Consider the following 18,601-nt stretch of genomic DNA (forward strand, 5'->3'; position numbering starts at 1 on the left):
CATCAGGCTGAGCACATTATCTTGTGTCCTCTGTAGTATAGTTATATTCCCCCATTAACTGCATTAGAAATTAAAGTTCAGGAGTGCCTGGGTGGCTCAGTCAGTTAAGCATCTGATTCTTGATTTCGACTCTGGTCACGATCTCACAGTTTGTGAGTTCGAGCTCTGTGTTAGGCTCTGCACTGACAGTGCAGAACCTGCTTGGGATTCTCTCTCTCCCTCCCCTGTGTTTGCTGTCTCTCTCTCTCTCTCTCTCTCTCTCTCTCTCTCTCTCTCTCTCTCTCAAAATAATCTTTAAAGAAAAGTGAAAAAAAAAAGTTATGAAGTTAAAGCACTGGCCCAAGATCACACATCTCAAATGTAAACTTAAGTACATCAAGCTGTTAGAGTTTTGTTTTTTATTTGTTTTGTTTTGTTTTTGTATAAACACATTCTCATAGTAGATACATAGTAAACACCAACTGTATAGAAGGCTGCTTTATTCATTTAAATTTTGTACCTAAGTCTAAGTCTGTTCTGTCACACCAGCCAGACAGCATTTGGGTTCACTCTTTGTCCTCTGAGTCATGGTCTATTGCCACAGCATTATTCCTTTTTGTTAAGTATTTCAGAAGTATATGGACTTTTGGTAGAGCAATAATGTTTTCCAATATTTGTCAGCCAGACTTTGAGAAAACGTGGATCCCTTGAAAAACAGTGTTAGAAATCCAATTCTGCATTCTCTCTACAGATATAATTTTTTAAAATCCAAATAAGCTCAGACCATCAACATTATGATTTAGTGTTTTCCAGACTTTGGATTTCTTTTGGATCCTTAGACCTTCAAAATAAATTTTGGGGAAAGTCATGACATTGCCAACTTTTTATTTTGCAAATTGATCAAGGGCATTAAGAAAAAAACTTGCCACTGTCCTTTAATATAAAAAAAGTAAGGAAGATCATAATATTACTATATAAATATAGTAAAGATACAGTTCCTTTTTTTTTTTTTTAAGTTTATTTTGAGAGAGAGACAGTGTGCTAGCAGGGGAGGGGCAGAGAGAGAGAATCCCAAGCTGGCGCTGCACTCAGCTTGGAGCCTGATGTGGGGCTCAAACCCACAAACCAAACCAACCCATCAGATCATGACCTGAGCTGAAATCAAGAGTTGGATGCTTAACTGACTGAGCCACCCAGGCGCCCCAGAAATACAGTTCTTTAAATTCAATAGGTCTATATTTGTTAAAAACTTGCCATATATTCCTTTTAAAAAAATTTTTTTAAGTTGGCTTTCTTCCCAGTAATTGCTGATCCTAAACTCTGGAAGGGAAAAATATCTGAGTAATCAATTCCTGGTTTACAAATTCACACAATTTTGCCAACATTTCAGCATTTAGGAAAAATAACATTTCTCCTATAAAACTTCATAGGTTTATATGTTATATCGAGAGTTAATCAGTAATGATTATACCATGATAATATTTGCATTTCACAGGGAAGCAAAATACTTGGATACTCCCCATGTCTCTGTCTAAAGATTTGTCATTCGTTTGCATTCAAATAAATTCTTTGCTTTCACTCATCCAGAATAGTTCTCAACTTATTAGCTAAACCAGACTAAATAAATAGAGTCGCATTCATGCATTTTAATGTCAATGTAAAAATGGTTTTCCCAGATTTTTTTCTTTTCAATCAAATCCCCTTCCCCAAATGTCTAATCATTCCCAGACTCAGTTACTTAAACTTTTCACAATGTTGTCACTTCTATAGTAAAACAAAGAGAAATTTGCTTTCGGTAAGTCAGAGAGCCATACTCTAGCAACTTAGAACTTTATTCTGACAAGAAAGTTTTTAAACTCCATCTCCAACCTCATTTGTGAATGGATGATCTTGTCTGTCACATAGGTACATGGCATTTTTCTCTATCCATAGTAATTGTTCTTTAGTTGGTGAATCACTCCTGGAACTTCCAATCCAATAGAGGCAAACTGTATGCAATAACTAGGATTACAATTCCTGAAGGACAGGGTTTGGCCATAGTGCATGCCATGTGCACACGAGACTACAGTGGGCACCGGTTAGAAGAATGACATAGCTCGGTGAGTAATAGGAACATTAAAACCTCTGCTAGACAAATTCATAGGGATGAAGGCTCATTGCCTTCTGGATGAATGGGAAGGATTTTGTGGAGGAAGTTAACAGCGGAGTAAAATTGCAGGAAAACCAAAGTAGGGATGAAAATGGGAGGAAGGCATTTCCACTTGGAAAGAAAATAATAAATGTGCAAGAAAATGAAAGGTATATTTTGAAATGACAAAAATTTTTCCAGGAGTAAAGATGTAATGAACAGTTTGAGAAATAAAGCTGAAGGGTAGGATCCTGGTTGTAGAGAATTCTGGATGCCAGGCTGAGTTTAGAACTTTAAATCAAACAGAAGTTAAGGTCTTGGTTGAAGGCCTTTGAATAAGGCATGTTCAAAAATGGTGATAGATATTAATTGCCTCTCTGCATTGACTATCACCATCATCATCTTCCAAAAGCTATATGAAAAGAAGCACTTTCAACCTTCAAGAGCTGGTCATCTCAATATTCACACTTAATTTATTCCAAAGTTTCAGCTCTAGGGGGCATGAGGAACTTTTTCTGGAGTTGTGGGAAATACCTCATGCCTCAGATCCTATTAAGACCCCTGGCATCTTATGGAGCTCCCCATGAGTTCCTGCCTCCATACTGTTGCACAAGCCATTCATGCTGTTCTCTTTCCAGAGTTTTCCAAAACTCCAAAGTTTCTCCTCTTCCTCAAAACCTAACTCAATACTTTCCTCTTCTGGAAGGACTTCTAAGATTGACTTCATGAAACTATTTGCTCCATTATTCAGGAAATCCATTCTTAACGTCTTGACGCTACATTTAGTTTCTTTAAATTAAATGAAATATACAAATTCATGTATATTTACATCTAACCACTCTGTAATAGCCTTTAGGAAAGATACTATGTCTAATAGCCCCTTTATATCCTCTGTCTGGGACCTGCCTCTCATCCCCACCCCACCACACCCAACTTCACAGAACAGTGCAGTGCACTTGGTGAACATTGACTTTGCCCTGAACAGCACAGGAATTATTCAGAGCTGAAGACCTATAGGATCTGTGGAGTGTGGGTTTTCACCTCCCTTGGGCGCCGGCTTCTTTTCACCAGCATGTATAGATCTAGAAGAGTACCCACCAAGACAGAATTACTTCATAAGCCTTCTTTTTATCTTCAATGTTTCCAGTTTCTATGAACCTCTAGTTTCTAGTGATGATGGGTATGTAAAGCATACTGTTAATAACCTGGAAATGGGCACCACAAACAGGAAGCATTAAAAAAATAATAATAGGGGCACCTGGGTGGCTCAGTCAGTTGAGCGTCCAACTTTGGCTCAGGTCATGATCTCGCGGTTCGTGGGTTCGAGCCCCGCATCAGGCCCTGTGCTGACAGCTCAGAGCCTGCTTTGGGTACTGTGTCTCCCCCTCTCTCTGCCCCTCCCCTATTCATGCTCTGTCTCTCTCTGTCTCAAAAATAAATAAAAACATTAAAAAAATGATAATAAAAACAAGGTGCACCTGGATGGCTCAGTCTGTTAAGCGTCCAACTTCAGCTCAGGTCATAATCAAGTGGGATCAAGTTTGTGAGTTTGAGCCCCACATTGGGTTCTCCACTCTCAGCACAGAGCCTGCTTCGGACCCTCTGTCTCCCTCTCTCTGCTCCTCCCCAGCTCCCACTCTCACTCTCTGTCAAAAATAAACATTAAAAAAATAAAATAAAAATCCTCTTAATTTTACCTCGGCTTAATTTCTTCCTAACTCACTTCTACCCTTCTCAGACCTATGACAGTCGATGGTAGGTCACATACACACCTAAATCCATCCCTCCAAATTTTTCTAGTGATCTCTAGAGGCTGTTTGTCCTGTAACCTGCTGTGAGCAGAGGCCCGGCTGTGGGAATCTGTGATACCAGATGGACAAAGGCACACTTGTATCCCTAAGCGTCGGTGCAGTAGAAATCACAGCACCTGAGGATTTGTGGCGGGCTCTCTTCCTTGGAACTTGTGCCCTCAAAAGATGTGTCTTAGGCGACCTGCCCCACACGCATCAGTTTTGACGGTCTCCAACTGCTGCTTCATACAGCTTCAGAGTCCTTCCTCATGGATGCAAATCAAAACAGAGTTCAGAATCAAGTCTGGGAATCAAGTCAGAATGGAATGATTTGCATGGGGGAGGCTTTGTCACTGAGTGAAGCCAGCCAAATTCCCCAGGCTCCCCAGCCCTCCGGAAATAAGCTTTACGGGGCCTGGGGGCCCCAGGCCCAACGGGGTGGGTGTGATTTGAATATTCACTGCCACAGCTGCTGCACCCCAGCGCTGGTCCCTGCCATCGGTTTCGCTTCATTTTACTGCCTCAGAATCCCCCCGTGCATGTTAGTGGTTAATACAGCAGCCAGGAGACGCCAGACAGCTCTCGGCACCTGGTTCAAATTTAAGGCTCATTTACACATGATGTCACACACGCATTGTCAGCGCAAGGGAGGTCAGGATGGTTCATTTTGGGAAGGTTCGCATTGTTGAGTCTTTACAACACTCACTGCTATTAATGTTTTAACCATCTGACTTGGATTTCGGTTTTCTGGCATGAGGTAATCCCAGGCAGTAGATTTATATGCTGAATGGGAAGCCAGCAGTGGTGGCTAATCATGCTGGTTTGCAGATCTGCACCTCTGGAGCCTTGGGATGGAATTAGAGGGCCACATGGCATGTAGCAAATCATGGAGGTTTTGAGCAGAAGGGGAATTAGGCAGACCTGGAAGCAGGGGCTGTGAGGGGGGTGGTTGCCTGAGGTGGGAGGCTTGACTGAAGAAGAAGAAAACCAAAATAAGTTGGACAAGGGTCTGAGCCCAGAGGCCATAGGATTACTCTCATTTGGCCAGTGGTTTGGGTCATTGCTTGACCCATCCTTTTGTCCGCCATCCACCGAAATTCCAAAGCCCCCTTCCCAGGCCCGATTCAAGTTTCTCATATTCTGCAAAGCCTTTCCTGACCACCCAGCCCATGGTGATTTCTCTCCTGAATCCCTAAGTACTTTTGTGCATAAATTAAGACAACTAATAATTACTGAGGATTTAATTTGTGCTGCAAGTTCATGTTATTCATAACGGCCCGATGCCAAAGGCACTGTTGTTTCCGCTGTACAGATGATGACATAGCTTCACAGAGATGAAATAATGTGTCCAATGTCAGAGCTGATAAGAGTCAGGATGGAAGACTGATTCCAAAGCCCAGTTCTGAACCACTGAAGTAGGCTACATAACTATGAAGCAATGCTACATCGCCTGTAGCGTTTAGCATGACATGGAGGAGACAGTGTGTGCCTCAGAGAAATGCTGCAGAGGAGCCCATGGTAGTGTTGTCTAATGCCTCACATGCACGTGTCATCTCTGTTTCCTGGCTGTAAGTCATTGCATAGCAAGGACCATCACTTAGGCTTTCCTGAACCCCCTGACCTCCTAGCACAGCGGCCCCCCAGGGTATGCTCAGATGGATGGATGGATGGATGGATGGATAACTTCCTCTACTTTCATCTATGCTGTGTCCTACATAAAACATTAAAGGTTGAGATCTTTAGGTAATCATGCCTATCACTTGCTACTGTCCCCTGGCTAAAACAATAAAACTGGTCTGCCTATTACATCTCCAATAAGAGTCTCCTTACCTTACAGGAAGTTCAGAGTATGACCTTCAGTCCCGCTGACTGCTTTGATTTTGATTTTGGGCCAAGGCCTACTGCCATGGGTTACCCCCCACCCAGGGGGCTTTTTCATTCTGAGTCTCTGTTTTAGTCAAGCAAACAAGTATTACAATGGACATAACATGATGGCAATGCACTTAGGGGCACCTAACCTGGGCCTCACAGTCCAAAAAAGGGTTTTGGGAGTGGATGCCCCTCTTGAAGAGTAAGTAGGAGTCAGTCAGTGAAAAGGAGCGTGAAGGGTGCTCCAGGCAGAGGGAGCAGCATGGATAAAGGCCTAGAGGTATGATCACAAGCACCCATGAACACACCTGCACTCAGTGACTGAGAGGGCTCTGAGGAGAGGGTGGAAACCCAGGTCATACCTGCCCCTTCTTTGCTGCCCACTTCAGTAATGCAGATGACACTCTTGACCCCAACCCTAGGAAAGACGTCTCTAGAGACTTTTCTTGGGAAATGTCTCCTCAGAATGACCCTAAAGATTTGGTTGTTTTCTCAGAGTCTCTCACCTTTGAACATACCTAGGAATAACTGAAAAACCAGGCAGTAAATCGCCATTGCTTCAGAGCAGAGTTTAGTGTTCAGTTTGCAAGCCATACTATCTCATACTTGCCCCTCCACCCTTTCCCATCCTGCTCAAGGCCAATGAGGTAGACACCTGTGGGCTATGTCAATGGGTTCCCTTGCCTCTGGCTTCCTATTGGGTTCAGCCAAAGAAAGTTACCCATGGGAGGTCAGAGAGGGGTGGACAGTGATGTCAGGGTAATTATTCTGCCCATCCCGTCCTTGCCAGGCCGTGTTGGCTACACCTGTCTATCAAAGGCACAACTCCTGTCAGGTGGCCATCTCCATGTAGCCATCCTTGCCAGGGTCTTCCTTTTTGCCCCTCCAGTCATAGGGTAGTAATAACTACCCCTCCCTCATTGTTACTAGCTGTTAGGGGCTAAATTGTGTCCTCTCCAAAATTCGTATATTGAAGCCCTAACCCCAGTACTTCAGAATATAACTGGATTTGGAGATAGGGCCTTTGAAAAGGTGATTAGGTTAAAATGGGCCTTTAGGTGGGCCCTAATCCAATCTCACTGGCATCCTTATAAGCATAAGGAATTTGGACAAAGAGACACTAGGAATGCACATGTACAGAGGAAAGACCACAGTAAGAAGGCACCCATATGCAAGCCAAGGAGAGAGGCTTCAGAAGAAATCAAACCTGCCGACACCTTTATCTTGGACTTGTAGCCTACAGAACTATAAGCAAATACATTTCTATTATGGAAGCCACCCAGTCTGTGGTATTTTGTTATGGCGGCCCTAGCAGACTAATACACTGGCTGTGAGGGCACTTCACTGTCCCTTGGTGATTTCCTTAAACCTTGCTTATTACACTGTATGGTTTCTTCACTGCACTTTCCTTTTGAGCACATCATCTGTTTCTTGTTTCCTGACTGACAGACAAGCTTAGACTCCAACAGGAGGGCTTAGTGACAAAGGCGAGAACGTAGGTTGCTGAAAGCAGATCCCACGTAAAGGTATCTGTGACTCCCTCCGTGTGTGAGCACACTGGGTCCTCCAGTGCTACTCCAAGAGATTTCTTCTCCTAAAGAGCTGAGTGACTATGTTTTAGTCACTCCCTATGAGCTTTGATTTTCCTCCCTGTAAAGCATAGATAATGAAATCTAACTCTGTAGGGGTATTTTGTGGTGAATGTTAGATGTGAATATGAATTAACTGAGAGTCTCAAACCTTACAAAGAAACCAAGTCCTTTTGTATTGCATTCTGTGAGCAATTTCATTAATATGCACATAACTAAGGTATCTTTGGAGGCAAGAGAATGACTTTCACTATGAAGACTACCCTGAGGGAAGAGGGAGAGGCTCTATTTGCTCAGCCGCCCCTATTAGCTCTTCATTAAAAAGAAAGATCAGCTGTCCCTTTCCAGCACGGATATAGGCCCCATACAGACAGCAGGTGAGTGTGTGCTTCTCTTTGCTCTGTCCCTCATTTTTGTTAGAGACTGAAGTTGAATGAACCCACCGGAGACCAGAGCAGCTCAGACACCTATAAAGGTACACAGTATAGAGTAGGAACAGATTGTGTCTTTTGGATCTCATTTTCCATTTCCAATAAGTGCGGCTTCTCAACCATTATCTTCACCTGCAAAAGCTGAAACACTCTCTACCGCTCCCAGCCCTCAGCTGCAAAGAGGTTGCTCCTGGCATTACGCATGGGGATGCTGCTAGAATGGGGGCCGGTCCCAGCCTCCCAGGTTGCACCCACGAGGGGACCAATAGGCACTGGAGGCTGAGATAGAGTCTGGAAAGCAAAGGGACCCAGGAGGCTGCTTGTATCCTCGTTTCCCTCTCTCCAAGCTGGACTCTCTACTGACCCTTTCTGGTGTGGGGCTAAAGACCCCAGCTTCTGGCTCACCACAGAGTAGGGCTGTCTGCTGGAAGGAGGCTCTCTCCAGGCTGATGGGAGCATTTTTGAGTTAGTGTGTTGTTTTCTCCGTTCAGTCCTCATCAGCTGTGGCTGTCACTGAGACATTCTTGTGAGTATGGAAAGCATATTGAGGAATGTAATGGCCTTGTGGGCTAGCAGGTGAGAAGAGAGTAAAAGCTCAAGATGTAGGAGAAATGTCACCTCCACTCTGATTAAAGCAAACAAACAAAAAAACTCCAGACAAACTACAAGTTTACTCCTTTTTTTTTTGGACCCATCTGAGAGCTGAGGTTACAGGGTAAGCAATTAGCCTCAAATCTAAGGATCATTGGGGCCTGTGGAGAAGCACAGGCCATGAGCCCTTGCTTTCCTGGGTGTAGATCTGACCAACAAAAGTCACCTGGAATAGGTAAAGAATTAGTGGAGAATAAGTGTGGGCTGGTGAGGGAATGTGGAGCCCCTGGGGACCACATATATATACGGGTCTGCACTTTTTGCAGACCTTTCTCATAGAAAAGACTGACCAAACTTCTGAGAATCTCTCTGTGGGGCAGATCTGGGGAAGGGGGGTGGGTGGGGGGGCCGTAAAGGCCACTACAGAGAGCCATGAAACGATCCCTTCCCCTCCTTGCCCCTTCTGGAACAAAAGCCTCAATCTGAAGGAGAAAGGACAAAACCTTTTCCTTACAGCACCGATAAAACTGAGGGAAGGAAACAGAAAAACAAAAACAAAACCCTTCCACCCTAACCAAGCGGCAAGAGCTCAGAAAACGAAAACTAAATCTTTATTGGCCACAGATGCATTCTACCAGAAATGTTGTTCTTCAAGCAGGAACATGTATCTAAACAAAGATATGAAGAGCACTGAGAACTGAATAAGTGAAGGTAAAATGAAATACATTAAAATTTTTTCAATTGTTCTAAAAAGACATGACAAAAGTGAACATAGTAGCAATGTATTCTGTGTGTTTAAAAATGCTGTTAATATGGTAGAAGACGTAGTTTTTTAAAGTTTATTTATTTTGAGAGGGGGTGGGAGAGAAAGAGTCAGTGCACGTGTATGCATGAGCAGGGGAGGGGCAGAGAGAGAGGGAGAGGATCCCAAGCAGGGTCTGTTCAGCACAGAGCCCAACATGGGGCTCAGTCTCACAAACTGAACTGCGAGGTCATGACCTGAGCTGAAATCAAGAGTTGGACACTTAACTGACTAGGCCACCCAGATGTCCCGAAGACATAATTTTTAATATTTAATCCATTTTGCTTTTCCACAATAAACTCCATTTATTTATGATTTTTATTATTTTTCACCTGAAATTTCCAATTTTTTAACATTGGCATAAGCAATTTTATCCATTTGTAATTTACTTAGTGTTTATTCCCTGTAGTCTTTTTATATATTTCTAATATTTTTAAAAGGATTTCTGCATCAATGTTCATGTGGGATATTAATAGTTTTTTAAACTGTCTGGTTTTGGTGTCAGGGTAATGCTGGCCTCATAAAGGGAGATTTGTTACCCTCTCTTCTATTTTTTAGAATCTATTGCCTATAACTGGTGCTAATTTCTTTTCTAAATGTTTGATAGAATTTTCCAATGAACCCGTCTGGATCTTTCTTTAGGTTGTTTCTTTATTGCTGAATATTTCAGATGTTTGTAAGTATAATCCAATTCCAGCAGTTTGAATATAACGTATCTTGGTGTGTTGGCTTTTTTTTATTCATTTGTATTTATCCTGCCTGGGGTTCTCAGCATGATGTCTTTCATTATTTTGGAAATTTTGACAACTATCTTTTCAAATATTTCTCTGTCTCGTTTTCTTTTTTTCCTCTTTTTAGAATTCCAGTTAGAGTGTTTGATACTGTTCCAGAGTTCTTGGATTATCTGGGCTTTGTTTTTTTCTCTTTGTTTCAGTTTGGTTATTTCTATTGACCTACCTTCAAGTTTACTGTTTCTATCCTCAACTGTGTCAAATTTATTTTTGAGCCCATCAAAGGCGGTCTTCATCTTTACTATGTTTTTTATTTCTGACATTTCTACTTGATTCTTATGGTTCTCATCTCTCTGATAAAATTTTTGATCTGTTCATACACATTCATCATTTCCACTAAGCCTCTAATATATTAGTTGTTTTAAAATTCCCTATTTGCTAGTTCTATCTGGATCATCTCTGAGTCTGGTTGTGTTGATTACTTTGTCCCTTGACAGTAGGTTGGGTTTTGTTTTTTGTTTTTTTTCCTTGCTTTTTTATGTTTCTCCTAATTTGTGATTGATGCCAATGCTGCATGTGGACCAGCTGAGGTAAATACTATTTGTGCCTGGAAATGGACATTTACCTTATTCTGTTAGATTGAGTGAATATAGCAGGATTTGAGCTGGGTTTGGTGTTTTCTTGGTTTTGTTTTATTTTGGGTTTGCTATGGTTATATTCAGCACATGACCAGATTCAGATTCTTTTAGCATTACCTTATGTTTATGGTCATGACTGGGATATCGGAAGATTTTTCCTCCGTGTTCTTTCTTCCACTCATTTCAGGCTTCACTTTGTATCTCTGCCTCAGAAAGGTTCTTTCTCCATGCTCTTTCCCCCAGCCTATGGGGTAGATGGCTGTTACACTTGTTACTGGGTGCTGGGGAGTGTGGGTGGGTGGGTTTTGTCCTGGTACAGTCCCAGGCTAGCCCTATACATGTGGGTCTCAGAAGTGGGGCTTTCTCAGAAATTCTGCCCTTCCTTCCTGTGGCATTTGAACTTGGGCTGGCCTTTTGTCTTGGGCAGGAGAGCTTGTCCTCTCTCTCTCCCACTAATAAGAGATTTCTTATAGGATCTTGGGCCCAGGACTGTTTCCTGCCCTCTTTCCAGGTGTAGAGGTTTTGTTTTGGTCTCTCATCCTTCTCCCAGCTGCAATGGATCTTCATCTATGCCCCAGTGCAACACAGTTTACTGCCTTTCCCCAGTGGCTTAAGGGGAAAAGAGTCTAGGTGTAACTCTCTGCCTTTCTCTTAGCAATGTTGCTTCCCTTCCCCAGGCCTGCACCACAGAGAGCTTATTTGGCCTCATGCCCTGCTTTCAATCCTTTCTGAAGCAGTGGGTAGAGGCCTATGAAGAAGAGCCTGTAAGTTGGGTGTGACGTCTGCTTGTATTTGCAAATCGCAGGTGCTATACTTTCATGCCAGCTCACTCTTGGCCTTTGACAATTTATTACAATTTTTAGCTGAAAAATAATTTTTTTTGATGGTACCTGGTGTCCCTTTTCACATACTCAACCAGAGAAAAGTGCTTACTTATGTCCCATTTCTGTTTGGAGGCGCTGTTTTTCCATAGATTTCAGGCTTTTTAATTCTCTATGAGCTTAGCTTTCTGGGGTTTAAGGACATTTATGGTTTTATAGTTTATCTGACTTTCTGTGGTTGTGAGGATGAGGGAGGCACTATTTTCAGCTTTCTACACACTAGGCAAAAATGGAACTCATGGTTTCATATCTAATCAAGCATATACCCTCTCTTTCCTCTTCCTTTCAAAATCTTTCTTGGCTATTCTCATGTACTTATTCCCTTAAATACACTTTAGAATCATTTTGTCAAGTTTCTCGTCTCCCAACCTCTCCAGAATAAATTCCTTTCTGATTGAAATGGTGTTAAAATATGTAGATTAATTTGGGTCCCAGATAGTGTCAAAACCCCCATCCCCACGATCTGAATGTGGCAGCCAGAGCAGGCGTTGTGATCGGAAGGGTCCTCAAAGGCCAACCTGCCTTGAAATTTTGCCCATTTGCTCTGGTGCCTTCAAATTCCAGCATTAGAGGTAAGAGAAATACTTCAGGCTTCTTAAGGGATTAAGACACACGCAGTTTGCCTTGGAAGGACCTGTTAATAACTAATTTGCCACCATCACACCACTTACAAACTAAGGCCATGAAACTAGACAGAGTTTTGTGTGATTGGAGTGAGGCTGTGAATGTGTGTGTAAAGAGGGGAAAGGGATTCTGTCAAGGACACGGGAGCTGGAAGGGAAATTGCTGAATCTGGAACGGAGTGCTCCTGAGTAGTTGAAAATAAGGACATTAAACCTTCCAGTGGAGAGGGGCAGTGAGGGAAAGCCCCTTGTCCATCTCCCTGGCCATCCCGCTTCAATATGGCTACCAGAGACAGGGCAGATGAGGCTCCTCAGAGCAACTGGGCATGACTGGGCAGCAAGGACTATCTAGAGGGTGTGGTGGAGGCAAGAGTCCTCCAAGAGGAACCAGCAATTATCACACCTATTGATTTGTGCTCCCAAGGCCCCTGCAAATAGGAATCTCTTGGAATCCTATGAAACAAACCATCAACAGTTTCAGAAAGAATTTTCCAATAGGGGAAATAAAGAAAAAAATTCCAAAAAAGAAAAAAAAAAAAACCTTGATGTGTTCCACAGACTGCTTTAGAGAAAGAAGGGATGATACACTTCAATAAGAGATGACGGTCCTTGGTTGACCCGGGACATTTCACAGACCAGAAGCCAAGGAACGCAGGCGGCATGGACGCCCACAGACAGGCCTTGGTTTTGATTTTTCAGATGCACAATTTTTATAAATGAATATTTAATCTTTAACCAACTCCAGCACCTCATCAAGGAGGGGCCTGTTCTTTGCCAAACCCTTCCGGGGGAACCTGCTGGGGTTGGGCGTAGGTGTTAGCGAACATTTCCCAGCGTTCTCTGATGGGGAAATATTTATTTTGTAACACTCCTCCACGCCCCCAAACACAATTATGCGACATGTTTTATATGGCCATGGGGATTTGGACTAAGATTTCATATCCATAATGTACCCTAATATTGAGAAACACATTTTTTAAAGTACTTTTTTTCTTTGGCGTGGGTAGGGTGCCGCATCCTGGAACGCTGGGGCTTCAGAGGAATTTCTCTTCAACCCTGAGACCAAATAGTTTGGGGACACATGAGACTGTGTTTGGTTTGAGATCTTGAATCCTGGAAGGTCTCCGAAGGAGGCGAATGGGTATGTGAAATAGTTATTAGTTACTGCAAGCTGATTTCACAAGGGCCTGTAAAAATATACATTTTCCATCTCTAAAGCTGTTACGCCTTTTCTAAAGCTGCTACTTTCTTTTTTAAACAAGAAAGCCTTTCCGCAAAGTCAGTTTCTGCTCTTGGAGGGATAACATTTAGAACAAGGTATAAGGGACCTTTGCCAGAATAATTCCCACTTACGGCAAAGATCTCCAAGATCTTATTTGGACATGCCGATGCTGGCACAGCCCCTGCTCTGTGGACACACACCACACACATCCAGCAACCATGGGAAAGCCGGCCGCCCTGCGAGGCAAGGCTGCAACATTAATATAAATCACATGTTCTAAAGGGTGAAATGCGATTATCTGCTACAAGAAGGCTCTGTCAGGAAGAAGCCAGAGGAATGGCAACAGCATGCTGAACCGAAGCCAGTGAAGGGCTCCTAGCCCTTTTCATTCTCTCCTTTTATGTATTAGAATATATATATCCCTGTGAACACCTTCATGGCTTGGGTGCCAGGACCCAATGTCCCTGGCCCAAGATGAGTTTATGAGCAGAGGGATCATTTATTTACATGGCTGTTGCATCTGGAACACGTGGCAGTTTGGGGATTTGGAATCACTAGAAAGAAGGATGGAGATGTGTTGTGGCCAAAGACAAAACTCGGGCTAATGCTCCTAAGACCAACCAAAGGGCCTACGTATTATCTAGGGTCCTGCTGGTAGTTCTGTTAGGAAGGACTATCATTCGTCACTAAAATAAGACCTTTTATTAGAAGACCATTGTTTTTACATCATAGAAATGCAATGAAATTGGTCAGAGGGGGATAAGTTTTATGTATGTACAAGCAAAAATATACTAGCAAAAATCAAATCATCTGACAAATACAATGGGACCTATAGAAATGTAAATTCAAATATTGACACATTGATCCACGGTCCGTTCAGCATATTTGGTTTGAGGAACTACGGTAGAAGGCATAGTTACTAGTCATAGTATCTGCTTCATCAGCTTAAGAAATACCTCCCTCCTCCCACATATTATTTCTCTTCATAATTTATTACGATGACTTAATCCATCCACCTCAAACCAATTATCAGCTCCTAATTGTCACTGTGTAAATACTAGTACTACTTTATATCCTTCTTCTCAGCTCATGAGCAGTGATAGTTCCTTTGAAGTACCTACATTTAGGTTGATCTCCAAGGTAGAAAGAAAAAGTGATTCTGTTGTTTTGGAATTTGGAAACAACTTCCCATGTTTATCTCCGTTGTGACTTTCACAATTTTACAGCTTTTTATCACATTTTCTTTCATCCCTCATCTTTCCAGGAAAATGAGAACTTTTTTTTTTTTTTTGGCTGCATAGAAATTATTCCATTTTCTTGACCATATTATTATATTTCTCTGGATCTTCTCCAGCTCCATTTTGGCTTCCCAGCAAAGAGATGTTTTTAAAAAGCACTTATTTGGGAAATAACATCAACATGGTTTATTATTTTTCCTGCTTCATTAAACACCAGCTTGCTGTACTAACAGCTGTTAGTAAAGCCGAAAGTTAGTTAAGAAAGTAAATAGTTTCGTTTAAAAATAGAAGTGTTGACACAGGCATAATGTATTAATTTGCTAATCCTTTTGGGACTCACACACACATAACAAATTTTGTACACCCTCCTAGAACTTCCGAAGATCCAAGGCGGTGACAGTATTATGTACCCACCCAGAGCTATCAGTCAGTGATCAACAATTTGGTACATTACGACTGTATTGATACAGATAATCTGATATTGATACAGATATTGATAATCTGATATTGATACAGATATCTGTTTATACAGATAATATGACTGTGGAGTGTGCAAGTTAATTATAGGTTCCCACAATTAAACAGCTGGAGAAAACGCCCATACATTATCTAGACCAGCCCCATATTCCTAGATTTGGCAACACCTAAAGTAGCCAAATCAAACTGTCTTGTAACTCACACTTTTATTGGGCACTGACTGCGGTCAGAGGCAGAAAGATCAGAGGGGCCTGGTTTTAGCTATGAAACTAGGGTGATGCTGGGTTTGCCGAACCGCTGGGTTTGCTTAACAACGGGGTCACTGAGGGGATTGATGCACTGATACTGTGTGTTGTTGAGAGAAAGGCCAGGCACACAGTGAACATTGCCTAAGTCATGGCCTAAGTTTCAACATTTTCACTTTGTTTTCCTAATCAGAAGGAAATGGCCTATGTAAAAATAGCTGATGAGCAGCGCTATACTGGATGCATGAATGGAGACTGTGGGGGCCCAGAAAAGGGCGGCTTGGGACCGGTCCTGGGAAGAGTTTTAATTTGTGCCTTGGAAGTTGGAGAAGGTTGAGGAAGAGCTTTCCAAGTTGGGGGAACAGAAAGTACTAACCAGACTTGTTCTTGCTTCATTTTGAGGCATTTTCCTCATGTGCAGGGCTTTGGAAAAATCGAGAACATGGATAAGAGATGAAGAATGCTTTTTTTTTGAAGCATGGTAAATCATCCATAAGAAAACTTCCCTTCCAGGCTGTAATCTGCCCAGTCCCCCTTTTCTTTCTTCGGGAGATTCATTTTCATCTTTCTTCCTCTTTGATGGAAAGGCAGCTGGGAAGAGCATTGGCAGAATTATAAAGTAAACACAGTATGTTTGCCTGACTCCCCTGCCAGTTCTCCCTGTGCTCACTGATCTCAGGCTTCCACCTTTCGGAGGAAAAGGAACTCATAAGCTCATTCCCACAGGACTCTCCTGGGCTTGGGTGCTCCTTGCATCCTCATGGCAAACTTTCGGAGAATGTTTTAACGCCGAGGTTCCTAGACCAGTGAGATTTCCAAAAATTTTGGCAACCCCTGACAAAGTGCTAACTTCTTATTTTGCTAAGTGAGAACATTAAACAAGAAAACGAATTCCTGCCTGATATCATCCATACCTTCTAAAAGAAAGCCTACTTTGACAACAAATAGTGGAAAGGGGAGTCCTTTCCATGGAATGTAATTGGTTTATGAAAAATCAACTACCTTTATTTTGCCACTGACCATGGTGGTCATTTGGGAAGCATGGTGCTAATGAGAAGGGATGAATACCTGAGAGTGGGAGGCCAGACACCCGCAGGGGCCGAGTGGAGACAGACAGAGAGGGTCTTGGTTTTCTTGGCTGTTCTGCCTTCTATTTCCACCATCGGATCTCTGTGCCTCGGGAGGTGGGCCTCACTGGCCTCCAGTTCATGGCTGTTATGGGAACCCAGCCTTGGTTGCTAGGATTGACTACCCAGACCATCAGGGTCAGGAATTGACCTAAATGGACCTATTGTTAGTGAAGGCCGGCTCAAAACTCCTTAGTCATCCTCCCTGTTTCAAAACATTGTTAAAACCCATGCTTGACCATGGCCCAGGCCTTAGAGAACACATTAGTTCTAAATGCCTATTCAAGTTTAGAAACTTTCACTGCACCAAGGGAGGTTAATGTGCTTAAAATATTAGACTTTGACGTAAATGTTGTTCTGAAGATAACTGTCACCTTTGAGGCACCTGGCACTTCAAGCCAACTTGGGACGCGTCAAGTGTCAATAAAGTTTGATTAATTGCAGCAGCCATTTCAGTCCACTATGGGCAAGGTCACAGTGCTAGCATTAAGGAATAAAATATGCAAAACCTGCATTTCTATTTTTGGCCATGCTCTGCAGCGTGGTTTCTAGAATAAATTGCCGTTGCACAGCAGGATTCAAGGAAACAGTGCTGACGGCCTCACTCTTCTTGCATTGTGATCCAGGGAAAGATCAGCCTGCTGCTGACATGTGTCCTGAATGAAAAATGGATTCCAGGTAGAACTGTGACTCCTTACAATTTACTGGATCTTGCTCAACAGAAATCTACATGAGTATTTATAACTGCTGACTCCCTTTCAGACACACTCCAAATTTATTATTCTTCAAATTGGATTGGTTGTAATCACTGATTATGGAAACACTGAGCAATTTCAAGGCAGGCTGGGAGGAAAGCTTTGTCACCAGATTCTGCATTAAATTCTGCCTCTAGCTGTGTGCCTTTGGCAATGATTTAATCACGTCATTGTCTGTACTTTCACATCTGCGAAATGGGGAGATACAGCTTGCAATGCAGAATTGTGACAATGAGAGTAACTGTTCAGTGCCTGACACATAGTATACTCTCAACAAATAGTTCTGGCAATTATTATCAATAATTTTTAGCGGGGGCGGGGGGGGGGAGAAGTTCCTTTGGCATTTCCTTCCCCATCTGGGACAGGGGTGCAGTGTGGGGGGGATGTGGTCTCTTTCGTGGTGCCTGCTTCTAGAAATGTTTCCTCCTGCTGCCATCACACAGAGGAAAGACAGTATCATTCGTGGGTGCCGTGAGGAAGTGTGTGAGCCGTTCTCCTTGCTCTCGAAAGTCCAGATGCCTCTGCTCACCCACAATGCCTATGCTGTTAGTGATTATTCACATGCACGTGTGTCTTTCAGTGAGGTTGAAAAAAACCCTTGTAGGCATGTACTCCAACCTGAGTCATTTTGTATGTCCCCCAGCAGGGCGCGAAGCAAATGCTGGTTGGTTGACTTTGGACGCCAGGTTAGCACAAAGTAAATAGGGCTTGGATGAACTCAGGGACAGCAAAAGCAGTTCAGTGAATAACTCCCTTTTCTGTGACCATTCCTGCCTCTTGCTCACTCCATTAAAAGAATGAGTAGGCTGCCTCTGCTCATCTAAACCAAGTTCAAAGACCGAGACACCAAAGAATCATCTCCTATTTAATATTAAAGTTCGCCTCTGCTGTTAGTATTGCACTTTGTAAACACTCGGCACTCAATAAATGCTGGCACACAGATGGAAGCAGCGAGGCCAACCAGCTGGTCTGAAAGTACTGACTGCCCAGCTCCCAGAGTGCTGGCTTCTGGTGGGGAGAGGTTTGCCCAGCTTTCGAGTCTTGGTGTGTGGCAAAGCTCCTGGCTAAGCCCCACACCCCCCACTTAGCACATGTCAATCTCCTGTCCTCCGTGAAAGAGCCTGTTTTTCTCCCTGCTGGGCCCCCCACTTCTCTGGGATTTCCTCAGTGCTGTCTGTCCAAGTCTTACTGCTGCTGGAGGTGTTGCTCAAGAAACTCTGGACGGAAAAACTAGTGGGCTCTAGGCTAGGCATGGCTACAAATTCTTCACCTTCCCAGCAGCCCCAGGGGGTTTCTTCTTACCAGGACAAGAGTGAGTCTCATCCTCAGAGTCTCTGAAATCTGGCCAGCCGAAGCCCCTGCCCTCCTCCCTCTGGCACAGGCCAGCTCTTATGGTGTCCCCACCCATGAGATTTCAAGGAGTCTGAGGAATACGAAGGGAACGGAAGGATGAGGGTATTTTCTCCTGAAGCTCAAGGTTTCCTC

This window comes from Lynx canadensis, chromosome B3 (assembly GCF_007474595.2).
Source record: "Lynx canadensis isolate LIC74 chromosome B3, mLynCan4.pri.v2, whole genome shotgun sequence".
In the NCBI taxonomy this organism is placed as follows: domain Eukaryota; kingdom Metazoa; phylum Chordata; class Mammalia; order Carnivora; family Felidae; genus Lynx; species Lynx canadensis.